The sequence below is a fragment of the Polypterus senegalus genome, chromosome 9, assembly GCF_016835505.1.
Source record: "Polypterus senegalus isolate Bchr_013 chromosome 9, ASM1683550v1, whole genome shotgun sequence".
Lineage (NCBI taxonomy): Eukaryota > Metazoa > Chordata > Cladistia > Polypteriformes > Polypteridae > Polypterus > Polypterus senegalus.
In genome coordinates this window covers 143,872,606-143,887,955 of record NC_053162.1, presented here as the reverse complement: position 1 = coordinate 143,887,955, position 15,350 = coordinate 143,872,606, and the positions used below count along the sequence as shown (strand labels likewise).

The 15,350-nt window shown below is 34.4% G+C and overlaps 1 protein-coding gene across 4 annotated transcripts in view; it reads left to right on the top strand.

Annotated features, from left to right (window-relative positions):
- zbtb16a (zinc finger and BTB domain containing 16a) overlaps positions 1-15,350 on the top strand; it is a 250,767-nt gene that overhangs the window by 147,273 nt on the left and 88,144 nt on the right. The gene's annotated exons all lie outside the window — the stretch shown is intronic.

Here is a 15,350-nt window from a genome sequence, read left to right as displayed (position 1 = left end):
CCCGGGTTATTGTACAATATCTTTGGTTTTTTATTGTCCATCTCACCGATAATTGGGTTAATTTGTCCAGCGGGATACATTTAATGACTTTTCATGGTCATTACTGCTCTTTTGATTTTTAATCAGTCCTTCAAATGCCTTTTTTTACTGTCCCTGGTGTTCCTCGATTTGTAAGTTGATAAAATGTTTAATGCACTTTTCTGTAGGGGGGAGAAAATAAAAGAGCTTTGATTGAATAAAATATACAGTAAACTTTGCAGTCAGGGAAGGTCATAGTAAAGCATCAATGTATGATCATACTGGTACTATATTCTAAATGACTGAATAATTGCTGATAAACAAACACAGCACATCTTTTAATAAGTGCCATCTTAAATGAACAAAATGTATTTTAAAGTAAAAACATGCGTTGGACAAGTGACTTGCTGAGGACCATGCTGTGAGTAAGTGAGGAGGACTGAACCTGTAGCTCTGTGGTTTCCCATTCAGCTCAGAACATGCCTGTCTGATCTAATGCATTTGGAATCTTACTTTGTATCTTCAGCCTTTTCTCATGAAGACTTGTCTCCATTATTCTGATCTTTGTTTACTTCATTCTTGTTATTCGACATTGTGCTAACTTCACTTCCACTGCTGACCATTTTTAAATGTGTTTATACCAAATCTTCCCCAGATTATACTTTGTTTGGGTGTGTACTGACTTTACAGATTTTGCTGTCTAGTTGGTCTCTCTGTGTGTATATTTATATAAAAAAAAAAAAAAAAATCCCACTCATATTTACCTTTTTCGTTTTTCAGAGCACTGTTTACAAAAAGCTCAGGGTATATGGCAAAATGAAGCAAAGCTCTCAGCGTCCGTACTGTATGAAGTTTATTTTTAGTTTGCTTTCCCGGCGTCTGTAATATTTTACCATGTGCATTTCCACAATTTTTTTTTTTCTTCATCAAATGCTAATGGAGAGCTGGTTGTGTTTATGGGCGTATTTACAATGTGATTGCGTGGAACAATTCCCTCCTTATCCAGGGGATATATCTAAAAACTGTACTTACAGATTTTTATTCTCGTCTGTCCTAAGAAATAAATACTGTCTCTGTCTCCACAGTATAATGCTTTTAAAAGGCCTGTAAAAAAAGGTATCATATTTCTAGAAGTCTCTTAATTTCTGGAGACTGTTGGTGGTTATCTTATTTTAATCCTAATGTAATGATTTACAAGTTTATTTGTAATATTACAAACCTGTGCTTTGTTTTATTTTAGCAGTACAAAACAGTTAAAAACATAAAAATCTTTAGGCCACGTAATCAAACTCAGGGTACCAGTGACCCAGATCCCCTGGGTGCAAGGCAAAATCTTTCTTTGGACAGGTTGTACACCCATGTACACACTCGCAGAGGATCAATTTGGAACAGACAACCTAATTGGCTTGACTTTTGAGGTTATTGGTTAGAAAAAAGTAGTACCTGGTGAGAATTTAATGCGGACACAAGGACAATATGCAAACTCTGTGGAAAAAATTATTAGAGAATGATTGTTTGGTGAGGCATCAACACTAATCACTGCTCCCCACACTGTACTTGAGTGTCCTGTGTTGCTACCAGATGCTACAATGTGCTATGCAGGTTCATGCAATGGCCTCACAGTTGCCACATCTGCTTTACCAAAGGTATGGGAGCGGAAGGGAACACTGATATTGCAAGGGCAAATGAGTATTTTTTTTTTTTATTTAAACTTGGCCAGTTGCCAAATCAATACATTTATATAGGAATAAGGGAAAATTAATTGCAGAGAGTTCATCATTTATTGCACCGATTTAGTAAATATTTTGTACTTGTTTTACAATGTCTAGCTTCAGTGTTTTTTCTTCTAACCATTTCTTTTATGCCTCTTGGCTTAATGTGCACTGGAATCATACAAAAACTCCCAAGTAGCACAGTCAATGTCTGTCTTGGGATTAACAGCATGGTTTTCTTTTAGCACTGAGCTGTTTCTTCCAGATGTTCTCTGTCCCTTCATCACTATTCGTGTGGTTTCTGAAAAAGGGCTCTTTTAGAGAAGCAGACAGTAATTGACCAAATAAGCATTTTGTTAGATGCGCTCTAGGGTCCTCTACTTTTACAAAGTACAAATATATAATATTCTAATATTCTTCTAATCCTTACTTTTGCCATGTCTGTTATAAATGAATATACACTTCTGAATTGGGTTAAGTGGATTTGGTCATGCACATATCCTGTGTATACAGTGTGTGTGTGTGCACGCGTGCATGCTTTTCTCAATATTTTTTTATTAATTTCCCCCAAAATATTTTGTTAATTTTACTGTAACTCCACTATTAGACAAGTTTATGTATGTGGGAGTTAAAATAAAAATGTAGAACCCTCATCAATATATTAATGGTCTTTAGATATTGTATGAGCTTTTCAAATATGCCCTATATTCCCTTTATATAACAAACAGATTTACACATATGCTACATGTCTTATACACATGCTGCTAGTGCTGTATAATTAATATTACACTTTGTGAACTGTATCAGTTGTCAAAAATGTTTTATTTCTAAAGATCTGTTCTATTCCCACTGTTAAACTGTGTGGTGTGAAAGTCTGTTAGCTTCATGGTACAAGACAGTTTTTTTTCTGTAGATTCTTTAAACCGAATATTGCAATGTCTAAAACTTACTTACAGTTTTTAAATGTTAGAGGAACGGGTTTTATTTTCTCAGTCCTTTTTAAAGGATTATTTAACGTTCATATTTTATTTTAATAGGGTCTTTGAGAGAGTTTATGCCAGAACACACAACATTCTCAAATCATTTTAACCCAATTTACTTTTGATACCAAATGCATTATCAGTATTGTTCCATTTGTTTATGCATCCATTATCCGACCTGTTCACGGTTGCAGCATTAGATCGCGGTTACATCATTGTTAGACACAAGGCAAGACCCAGCCCCTGAAAGGGCATGAATCCATTGTCAAAACCAACACTCACAATCACACAAACATGCCCAGACTCACTACTCCTACGTTTCCAGTCCATAGTGTCTAGTCAAAATGGCATTCTCCTCTTTGAGATGTGAAAAGGAAACTGACAAAAGAAAATCATACAGGCAGGCTTTGGGCATTAAAACTATAAAGCAAGTTATAAGTTAGCACCAGAATGCACCATCTTTGTTATTATTTTTGTTATAAAATTGTGAACCCTGTGAACTCTTACTGTCTCATCTGACGTTTAACCTGTTCATGACTTACTGTCTTCCTTCACTCTTGTTATTCACATTTAACTGTGTAATGACTGTCATATATTTCATATTCTTCTCTTCTACACTCCTGCAAATATCTGCCTATGGTTTAAATGGTCAGGATTTAGAAAGTCAGATGAAGTGCAGAGAATGTGTGTTTTTCTTTTTTTAAATTTGCCATCCAGAGATGCATATAGACTTGCGTGATTTGTATGTGTTCATTGAAACTGTTAGACACACGCAAACATAAAGATCTTGAGCAAAGTATTTCTCAAGTACTTTGGCCGTTTATAGCAGTTTGCAGGAGCAAAAGAAACCGCAACTCACAAATTTAGAATTTGTTATGACAATGCCATGCTTGATGGTGCATGGTCTCAAATGTGATGTGGCATGAAGTCGCTGTTCAAAACGGTCTTCCCAGACATCTCTGTGCATTTATTTAGATACTGTTTGCGGACCTGCTTTTTCTCTAATTTAGATAATGCATTTAGTATAGACTGGGCTGAAAGTAATATAAAAAAGTAATGTTTATGCCTGCTAGGGTCTTCACTAGATTAATAATTCTATTTTTCCCTCTGCAAACATAAATATCATTTAATTAAATTAAAGCTAATGATAGTGAACAAAATAACTGGATGCTAGAAGATACTTTTGTTGTACTGATTCAACTGTACTATAGGTGCTGCACACTTAAATTGTTGTTTTGATTATGCTTTCTTAGCAGCCTCATTTTCATACTTTGATACAAAATCACAAATAATAAAAAAAGTTTTAAATTTATTGAAAATGTATATGTTAAGTAAATTCTTAATATCATAAAGAAAAGTTTATTGAACCAACTGGTTTATCTTCAGGATCACTGAGTCTTGAAGCCTGTTCTAGCAGCACAGTGTGCATGGCTGGGAGATTCTCTTTTGTTTAATCATAAATCTTAATAGCAGCACCTTCCATTCTAGACTAACCTAAAACATTACTTAAGTCCAAGTAATGGCCACATCTTATTTTGCAAAGTCTGTTTTCTTAATGTGACATAAAATACTGTTAAATATTTCTGTTTTGTTTGAGTTTGTTTAGAGTTTTTTTTTTTTTTTGGTACATTGAACCCCCTGTTGGAAAGTAGCAGCTTGTTATACAGGACCCATATATTATGCTATTTGCACCTGCTGATGAGGAAATTTTCAGGATTCAATTCACAGTGACATTATTATAATTTAATTTGAAGTAAATTGCTCTTTTTTTCCCATATGTGTTTTGAAGTATTTGTAAAGATGTGTCATGAATCCTTGATACTTGTAATCAGACCTGATTTTGTTATGAAATTTGAGTGCCTGTTTTTCTAGATTCTATGCTGTTGCACTCATTCGTCTATGAAATGTGCAACCTAATTTAGAAATGTCCTTTATCCTTATTTGCTTTAAATTTGTTTTAAATTTTTTAATTTTTCATTATTCAATGAAATCCATCAAGTAGTAATAGTAACTTATCAGACTATAAAATGAACATTATAGTCAACTACCACTTCCTTATTTGAATATCAGAGGCACCTTTATTGTAATGAAATGCATATTATAACCTCAGATGTGGCTACAATTTACATTTACTACTATTTCCTCATTACAGTATCTTATTTAATCACTACACATATGAAATTAAAGCTGATTTTAGTCATTAGAGTAACAAGTAGTTAAAAGGCACTGCATAAATATGATGATTCGACTGCAATAAAAGTTTAAAACTTATATTTATTTTCATAAAAATGTCCACCTGCCAACAGTTTTCAAATCTTTAAGGTGTATGACTAGTTAATTAATGATATAACCAAGCCAGTGATGGCTGCACTTGGGTTCTAATCTGGTATCCTGAGTTGGTCTGTCATGTGGTGGGTGCGGCAATGCACTGTATCAGCGTGCGCTCCTAACCCCTGTCTCTATCAAGCCAGCCCATTAAATCTTGAAATCAGGCACACTTTCAACTCTTTAGCTAGACATTTCTCCACAAAATAAATCGGAAACTGTTACTACGTGGACGGTTTCAATAATTCTGGTTTTATGTTTTTCTCCTAAACTTCAACATTTTCTTTTAATGCAATATTTAGCAGTTTTATGAAATGTTAAAACATTTGATTGAATAGCTTTATTTTTTTTATTTTATACACTAAATCAAATACCTTGCTACTTACCACTACTGTGTGTACAGTACATAGCTATTCTACAAATTAATTAAATTATGGTAATGTACACAACAACTTTCCAACCTGTTACATTTTTCTCACACTTTCGCCTAAAATGTCAATGTGTTAAAATAGGAAATTGTTCCACTGATACAAGTTATATACACTGCACTTCTACTGTATAAAACAATTATTAAAGTATTCAAAATGCACTAATCATAAAGATTTGTGTGTGCTGCTGTTTTGAACAGAGTCGTCTTTAGTTTTATAGTCCAGTTTTAAGTTTAAAGAAGTGTCACTGAGAAAGCCTTATTGAAATGCAATTTATGAGTGATTCAGTCATTTGGCTTAATTCCTACACTTTTTTTTTCTCACTAACACAACTTTTTCAATTGTTATATACAGTATGTCATAGCTAATATTTGTTGAAAGGTTATTTTTATTTGTTTAGCTATGAATCTACGAATCTCAGTAATATTGCAAGTCTCAATGGAAGACTGATTGTTGACTTGCACCTTTTCCTTACAATTAATGTTTGGGACTCTTAATGATGTTCATCATATTCTTGTATAGAGGGAATTTTACTGTACTTTGTTTGTTTTTTTGTTTTTTTTTTTTGTTTTTTTTTAATTTATGAATTGAAGTGCCTGTTACTTTTTCAATCAACCACAAGCTAATCATAAAGTTCATCATAAATGTGTTTTGCAAATTCCATTTAAACCCAAAAAAATACTGCTAATTGAAGGAGTAGTGTCTGATCAAATACAGATATAGACAAAAACGTTGCTAGAGAGAACTTATTTTAAATCCCTAATACAAAGTTTTTGAACTAATTTATCATATTTTTTTGTCTTTAGATTAATTTTAAATGTGACCGCATAAAAATACTTGTTTTTAAGAGAAACTTGCACTGATCCACAGATCTTAATCCACATCTATCCTAATCAAGCCCAATGGATATATATGCACACCAACATCTGGGAACCTTTTCCCAGATGTTGTAGACTTTTAATATGCTGGATTTTTTTCACACGTGACATGAATCCAACTGCTATGTACAGTACTTTACACAGATGAATGATTAATGTGCTCACATTTTACCCACATTCATAACAGATGTCTGAAGTGATGAGCTTCTTGTATACTAGGGCCATGTAAGTGAAGGAAATGGAGAACTTACATTCTTTACAGCATGTTAGTGTAAAGGTAGCAAGAAGTCTGAGTCTGGATTGCCCAGTTTTTGCATCCATTCCGATGGCTGCCCCTCGGCTTCAATAAAAGTGCAAAGTATGAGATACCTACTGCTGTTAGCAAATAGTGTGCTGGCTGTTTATCACTCTGCTGTGGGATGGCTTGGTAGAGCATTTACATTTTCTGACATAGACCATATGCTTCTCTGTCAGACTAAGATGCATCTGCAGTGCCTTACTAGATGTAACATTCAGTCCGAAACAGATTGCAGCACCTTGATTGAAATCAACATGTGTTGTGTGCTGTACATGCAGCAGGCGAGCTACAGGTGAGAATGGGCGATGCAGCCTTACATTTTAAAGAGTCCAATTTCTTAACCTAGTCGAAAAATTGGAAATTACAACCATAATATTTTCTCCAAATAAGAAGACATTTTTTTTTTTTTCAAAACAAGGAATTACTTTTTTCCCAGTTTACCAGAGGGAATGGTACTGTGGATTGAACTAACAATTCTAACTTTTTACTCTCGTTACATTTCATTTGCAAAGCTGACTACGCCATTTGATAAAGATGGATTTGTTTACTTTTATCTTGTTCATTTTGAAGCAGAAATAAAGACGAGTGCAACAACTAGCTTAATGTGATTGAGTGTGAAGGTTGGTTCGAGTCTGCACTCTGATGGCTTGCTCCCTGTTCGATGCTCATTCCTTCATTGTTCCTCATAGTGCAGGGATTTGGTCTGACTTGCTAAACTGAATTAACGTCAATCTACATATTGGAATATTATTGTTAATGTAGCCTTGGCCAGTTACTTCTACCATCTGACTAATGCTGCACAATTTTTGAAGGAAGGTGAGGTACCCTTAATTTATTTTTGCTTAATAATAATGTATTGCATTTATATGGCACCTTTCCCATGCTCAAGGCACTTAAAATGCTTTCTAAGTTGCTTTGTGCCTTTCAGATAGGGGAGCTAAAATAAAGTAAATGCCCATCATTAAAAACTAACATCATCCAGTTTGATTTCTGTGAAATAAATGATATCTGATATATTGGTTATTGATTATTTATTTGAAATATTCAGTGCATTTTTGTTTTCTTAAAAGAAACAGACATTTTTATGACTTCTGATTTCTCTTTTATTTATTTCTAAAATCATGTATATTTACGTTTTTGGTTTAATTATATTCTGAGGATTTTTTAGATATTAGTTTTATTGGCAACAGTGATGATAAATCTAAATTTTCAACTAACAATAAATCCGTGAATTTTTAAATTTGCATAGGAATGGCCAAATTCATTGGGGAGATATTGGAATTATTTGGCCTAACATAGTTGTCTTTGTTGAAATCCTCCTAAGTGCCATGATAAACAAGAACGTAACCAAAATAGCTTTAAGTTTTTTACTTGATTTGAAATTTTCACTTGTTTGCCCACTATTATTTCACTTTGTGGTAATTTTGAAATAATACTTGCATTTAGCAACTGATTTATGCTTGAGTCATTATCCATGTCATTTTAATGACTCCCTGATTCTACACAATGTTGCAGCAAGTTTGAAGCTAAAGGTAGCAAAAGGCACATGAGAGTAGGCTCCACTGGGAGCAAATGGAAATTGGTGTGTTTCAAGGCAAGTAAGAATTTTGCTGTGCTCTGTACATATGATGACATTACCTTTAATGCTACTGGTACTACAGACTACTACTACTACTACTACTACTACTACTACTACTACTACTACTACTACTACTACTACTACTACTACACAAAACAAGAGGGCAGACTGTAAAAGAGGACATTCCATTATATAACTACATCCAACATCTAAGCATTGTGTGATGTCCTCTCTATGCATTGTGTCCATCTGTCCTCCTGTTTTCTGAACACACTTATTCCAGGGTGGTATGGAGCTGAAACACTTTATAACTGAGGCAAGCTGATTCACAAGCCTATCTCTGCTCACAGTAGGCCATTTTAGAGTCACCAGTTAATGTGATACAGATCTACAAGCATCAGTTTTCCACAGTGCTGCCCTGCTTGCATTGTTATTAATCTTGGTGTTAATGTTAAATGATATTCATATGCATATGTTACCTTCTATAATCCTCACTGGCACGAGGGTGTTATAATATTTTTCTGGGACTAAATTAAAATATTCATTAGTTACATTGCAATTCATTAGCCAATATCAGTTTTTTAATTTATGCATTATGGAAATACAACTTTCAAGAGAACTAAGAAACCTTGGTAAAAGTCAGAAACATGTCTTTTTAGTGTTGAATATGATACAGGTTGGAGAAAGCAAAGATTGCTATGCAAAGGCATTTTCTTTCTTGAAGACACAGACTTCAAATTCTCTAGGGCAGAGAACTGATGAGAAGTCATTTACCAGTAGTGGTTTAGAAGGATAACTGAATTATATTCTATTGCTTATCTCATTCACCTGGCATTTACAGGCAGTGTTCAGAATCAAGTAAATAGTCCATTCCTTGCAAGGTCAAGTTAGCTGATACACAATGTGCTCTACAGTCTTAATCAGGGATCAGGTTTAAAGTTAAAAAATGGGACTTGTTACAAAGACACTGTCATGTGCAACTGTAACAGCACATTTTATTCACTGTTACTGTATTGGTAGTCCGTAACTTTCTCAGAAAGTTATGGTCTTAAGCAAAGAAGTGAGGTGAAGAAAAATCATTTGGCTTAAGAAAATAAATGGAACAGAATTAAAAAGTTGGCTGGTATGCTAATGTAGCTCAAATTTACATAAGAGTCTGAGCGACTGGCATATGCATGTTGAGAAAAATGGATGGATCGAAATGTGTGCAGCCAAGCAGAAAGAACATTTGCATATACATTAATAGACTGCTGCCTTTATCAAGAGTTAATATTTGACAGAACTCTTATGAAAAATGCTTACTTTCTGTACACATACAGTTGGATTCAGATAATGAAGGGTTAGTAAAAGTTCTTTTTCTCCCCGACCACAACATCAATGCAAAGGCTGTTTTGTTGACATTTTCTGATGGGCTTGCATAGTAAAATTTACCTTGTTATCTATTTACATATTCAATCACTGTATTTCTCTGCACAAGTGTGTTTAATGGAAGAATGCTGGCCATAAGCCAGCTTTCTTTTGTTATGGTTAATAAAATACAGCAGACTCTGGTACACATGTACTTCAGGCCGGGAACACACAGTTCTGGGCTGGTCTTTGAAACTGGCAGACAGCGTACTGTTCTATTGCTGATAAGAGCGTACTGTAAATAAAACTGTACAGCACAGCTCGTTTATAGCTGTAGGGAAAAGAAAGAGAGGCATGGTGCTTGGACTCATTGTTCCTTCTATACTGCTTATTTTTATTATTAGATGATGTTGTTGTTGTTCTTCTTCTTCTTTTGTGGATCTAGCCAAATAAATTTCACCTTTTGAAAAATTAACACTTTATTTTGTAAACATTGTACACTCTCTTGATTTTAGATGTTGTTTTCTTCTGGGAAATGTATGTACTTTTATAGGGTAGAAGAATTTTTATATAATGTGCTTATATATTTCACTGTTCCTATATCTTAAAAAAAAAAAAAAGTGTTGAAAGAAGTCATCATATGTACTAAAGCACTTAACATTATGAGGCCAGTGTCGCTAACTGATGAGTTCTTCTTGTTTCCCTGGGGGCCTTCGTTAATGCTAACGTAATTCTTAAGCTTGTTTAAGAAACAATTACATAACATAAAGAAATGTAGTCTCTTGCTCTGTTGCACAATTTGTAACAAAAGAAGAAGGAACTAACAGATGCGTGGGCTCATTGTAACAGAAGAAGCACCATGTGCAGTTACAAAATGTTTCCCTTTTCGTGGGTTGTTTTGAAGTGTTTTAATTTGATCTCACCATCCCTAGATAACTGTTTTAAATATGATACCATTTAAAAATGCTGGTAGTTAATGCATGTGCTTCTTTCTTACAATAAACTTGAAATCTGGCTCCCCTGAAATATTTTATTTTGAGAGAGTCATCTCTTGGGTGTCTTAAGTTTGGTTTATTTTCTCAGCCTCAAACAGGTTTTTGAAGGCAGGTATACTGTATTTTGTAATTATGTTCTCACACTACACATTCATCAAAGATTGGTTAATGCAATATATACCTTTCCAAACTTCCCAAGAAGATTTTTCCCCCAGACTATAACAAGTTTAAAATGCTGCTGTTCTTGTATCTACCAGCTATCAACCATTATTTAAAGAGCTTCCGTAGAAAGCCAAATTTCCCTCTGTGGACAAATAAAGTGTTTTTTTCTCTCTCTCTCTCACCAAGACAGAATGACAATGAAACAGAAAAATCATGCTAGGAATCAACTGATTCTTGTGTTTGCCCCACTAAGCATGTTTACTAAATAACTAAATCTTTAGTATCATTGCCAAATATTTAATTTAATTTAAAAAAAAAAAAAAAAGTTATCTTACAATTGACTGGCCTTTACAGCAGAACGTCCCAGAGTCTGGTGGCTTTGAAACAAGAAAATCTGAAAGATTAATTAGCCTGAACCTGAACAATTTCCTTCTTTTAACAGTTTGACTCTTATTATTTCTTCCGTTTGTATCATGGTACATTCAAAAATAGTTTTCTTTTTCAGCAATATGCTCACTTTATTCACATCTTTTGGTGACCATTTTTGTAACTTATTTTTGCTTTACCTTGGTTTAATTGGTTAACATTGTTATCAGAATTGCTCAACAATTCAGAAATAAGGTGTGAATTGGCTAATTCACATTTTAATCTCAATATTTTTGTCATGAATACATTATTCAGAAACTGAATGTGGATGGGAGAGTTTGGAGTACTGAGGATTGTGGGAGCACCAGACTGCTTGCTTCCTTTTTTTTTTCTTAAATTCCTTGTCCTACCGAACATGAAATTCATAATGGTAAGAAATCAAGATATAGCTATTTTAGTCAATGGAGTGGTCCATTAACATAGAAAATTCGCAAACAATATGTAAAACCGTATAAAACAGGTTATACTACCTGTGCCCCAGGGGAACAACAACTTGAAAATTAGGTGTTATAGTGACAGAGCCATGCAGTCTAGCCACTATGCCCACTCATGTATGCAGTTCATATTCCTCTAAAGTCAATCCAGAATGTTCAAATTTTAAGATCTTTTTCCTGCTTATTTCCCCTTCATCTTTTGCCGGATAAAATCGTTGTATCCAATGCTTTCCTGTTTGGGAAATGCAAACTTGTTATAACCAATGCAGTGCCTTTGACTTGTATGCAACATATTTAAGTAGTAGTACCTACCAGTGCTTAGGAGAATGTATTTTTTCAGTTTTATTAATTGATCTGAAAGATTGATATGGTCCTAAGAAACAATAGGCATCCATCCATCCATTATCCAACCCACTATATCCGAACTATAGGGTCATGGGGGGTCTGCTGGATCCAAGCCAACACAGGGTGCAAGGCAGGAAACAAACTCCAGGCAGGGCGCCAGCCCACCGCAGGGTACACGCACACACTAGGGACTTTTTTATTTCTAGTATTTGGTATATTCTATCATTTTACAAGGGAAATCTGAGTTAACTACTGTATTTCCTGGGGTAGAACTGACAATAAAAAGACAACAGCCCTGCCTGACACTTATACTCGTACAAAACAGACAAACTGACAAGTAGATGCTCTGTAGGAGCTGCTATTCTTTGTTTACAGTACTTGAAGTCCTATTGAGATAGTGGTCTCTCATTTGAAGCCTTGGTTATGTCATTCAGCGTGCTACCATGACTGTTAATGCACAATAGCTGTCTAGCTTTATCTTCTGAAGTTTATTGATGCAGTGGTATATTTCTGTAACTAATTATTGTTATAAAAACAGAAATGATATTTTATTTACAGTTTTGTACTTTGGCCACCTTTTTTAAGCTCTTTTTTTCATGACAAAAAAATTTCTAACCTGAGGTGGCTATTTGCTTTGGATGTAAAAATTGTTTTTGTCCACATAGTTAAATGGATCATAAAGCAAATACCTGGACATTTATGTTGGTTTCTTTTGATTGAATCACTCCATCTTATTCCATTTGTATTTTGAATCGTATTAATGATTACTCTGCCTCTGCCACAAAACACACTACTGTATTGTCTTTTTTATGAACACATACATGCTGTGCTATAGCATATAATAAACATTTATTTTAATAATGGGGGTATTTAAATTGATTGCATATTCTGTATATTTACAGAATCAGAGTATTTAAAATTGGTGTAGTAGTTCATTTTTTCTTGATCTGTATTTTATCTGATCAAATGACTTCCTGTTTTTGCTTGTTATAGCCACCGTGATCTTTTGAAACAATACCCAGAAGTAGTCATGGCTTGTTTTCAAAGAACTACAGAATCTACACCTGCTCAATGATTCTTTGAATAAAAAGAAAGGCCTGATAGGAGCAAGAATTCCGCTAGACTGAAGCAGAAACCTTGGCAACATTTAAGACCTATCTTGATGAGATATTAGGACTCTTAGCTATTATGACCATGAGGGACTGAATGGTCTCCTCTTGTTTGTCAAATGTCTTTTATGTTCTAAACATCCACAGACCTCTGTCTAATTTTACGTGCATTGATTTCATCTTTTGTGATCTCTTTCTCTGAAGTTAGATTGTTGTAACCTTGAAATCTATGAATATTTCTAAATATTCAGAATATGTAACAAGTATATTTTAGATAAATTATGTGTAAGTAGCTGTCTGTTTATTTCTTTATATAACATCTCATTCTCAAACAAGGTTATTTCAGTTCAGAATCACAGAGGGCAACAGACTATTCTGTCTACTTTGAGCATTGGCAGGAACGACTCCTAGATAAGGCAATAGTCCATTGCATGGCCCACTCGTATACACACACTGTAAGGAATGTTTTCACTACACATCTTTAGGAATGTGCAAGGAAAACTGAAGTACACAGAACCTACACAGACATGAGGAGAACTTGCTGATTCTACATGCATAATAACCAAGTGCACATTTGTGAAGATCCAAGGGTCCATGAATGGTGCCACTATTTTTGTATACTGTTTGTAGTTATTTAAGGTTAATATTGAGAACCTTATGGTTATTGCTACTTTTATTTCTGCCTTCCTGTTTTAATAGGATTTGACAAGACTTTATTGCATTTGTTAATGGGGTATTTTTTTCCTTCTTCCTTTTTCACCATTCTGAAAGAGATGGCCTGTCTGATTGCATGTCTCACATTTTATTTTGAAACAATATATGCACTACATTGTACATAAAAAAAGGCAGTCTTTAATGGAGTGACAAGTCATAATGTTTGTGTTCTGAGGCACCTTGATTTCAAAGTTGTCATATGATTTACCACAACTGTGTTCAAAGTATACATTAAACACCCACTTGCATTTAAGGTGCTAATGCTGCTTAATGTGCCGTTAATACACATGCTTAAAGCGCTTTATAAATTTTTCTTGTACTTTATCATTATCACCTACAGTACAGAGTTTCATATTCAAACATTATGAATTATTTAACATTAAAGAACTTAAGTGATACATGCATAACATTAACAATGCTATACCAGATTTTCTTCAACATTTTAAGTTTTTCTTAGTGCAACAGCAAGAACCTTTATTAAGAAAATGTAATGGAGGAATGGATATAGTAAGAGAAATATGATAATTTAATGTGTGTATCTGTCTCAGTTCTGGCTTCTCGTCCTCCTTTCAGCAGTCAGCCCTTGCCCCAGCTCCCCTCCCAGTTCTAATGATATATACTTCTGGAACTGAGTCGACTTTAACTTTCCAGGGTTACTTTTGGACCAGCTCCTGTACCACGTTTAGAGGCAAGGCATCCCTGTGTTGGTTACAGGGATAGTAGTCTAGGATTATTTGTAGTAAACTCTAATTAGCTTACACCTTTTAGTTGCCTTGAATTGGCTTCATTTCCTCTCCATTTAACTAATTTCTTACAAGGACACAACAGTCACTGCTTTCTCAGCTTGAGAGTTTTTTTTCTGACTCCAATGTGTTTATTCTTTTTTCAACCCTCAAGAACTCCACTTTCCTTATAAAAAGAACATTTATTTTACATGTCTGTTGGGTTGCTAACCCTCTAGCATTCCAGAGAAAATTTGGCTGTGTTCTTGCCAGGTCTCTGTTCACTGTCTTTATCATGTGTGTGCTACCTGTGGTCCAAGTGCATTTTGCAGGGCTTACCACTCTGTTACAGTGTTCTTCTTTCTACAGCGCAGGAAAATGTTTGTAGTCAATTCCAACACATGGTGCTTCCTCCACTCAATCTCCCAGAGCTTCCCTGTACTGAACTTTTTGGCTATGATTTGTTCACCAAGTGATCACACACAGTGGTTGCAACCATCTTTATGTATTGTAATATATATTTTAATTTTTATTTTTATAAGATTATCAATATAGCAGACTAACAATTTTAGCTGTGAAATGCTGAAATTCAAAAGTGCTTTGTTTGACAAACGAGAACCCACAGTCTTGGCTGCCTACTGTTTTACATTCATTTATTACTGTACTGCATATTGCATTCTTCACCTACAAAACTTCTCAGCTGTGGTTATAGATTAGGGAATAAACACATTTCTAAACCTGTAAAAAGAAACAAATCTACTTGATTAAACTATATAATGATAAAATGTGAGTTTATAAGTGTGAGTTTTTCAGTTATAAAGTTAAAAATATATTTACTATTTCTGATGTTGAGCAAATATTCAGAGAGTACATGTAAA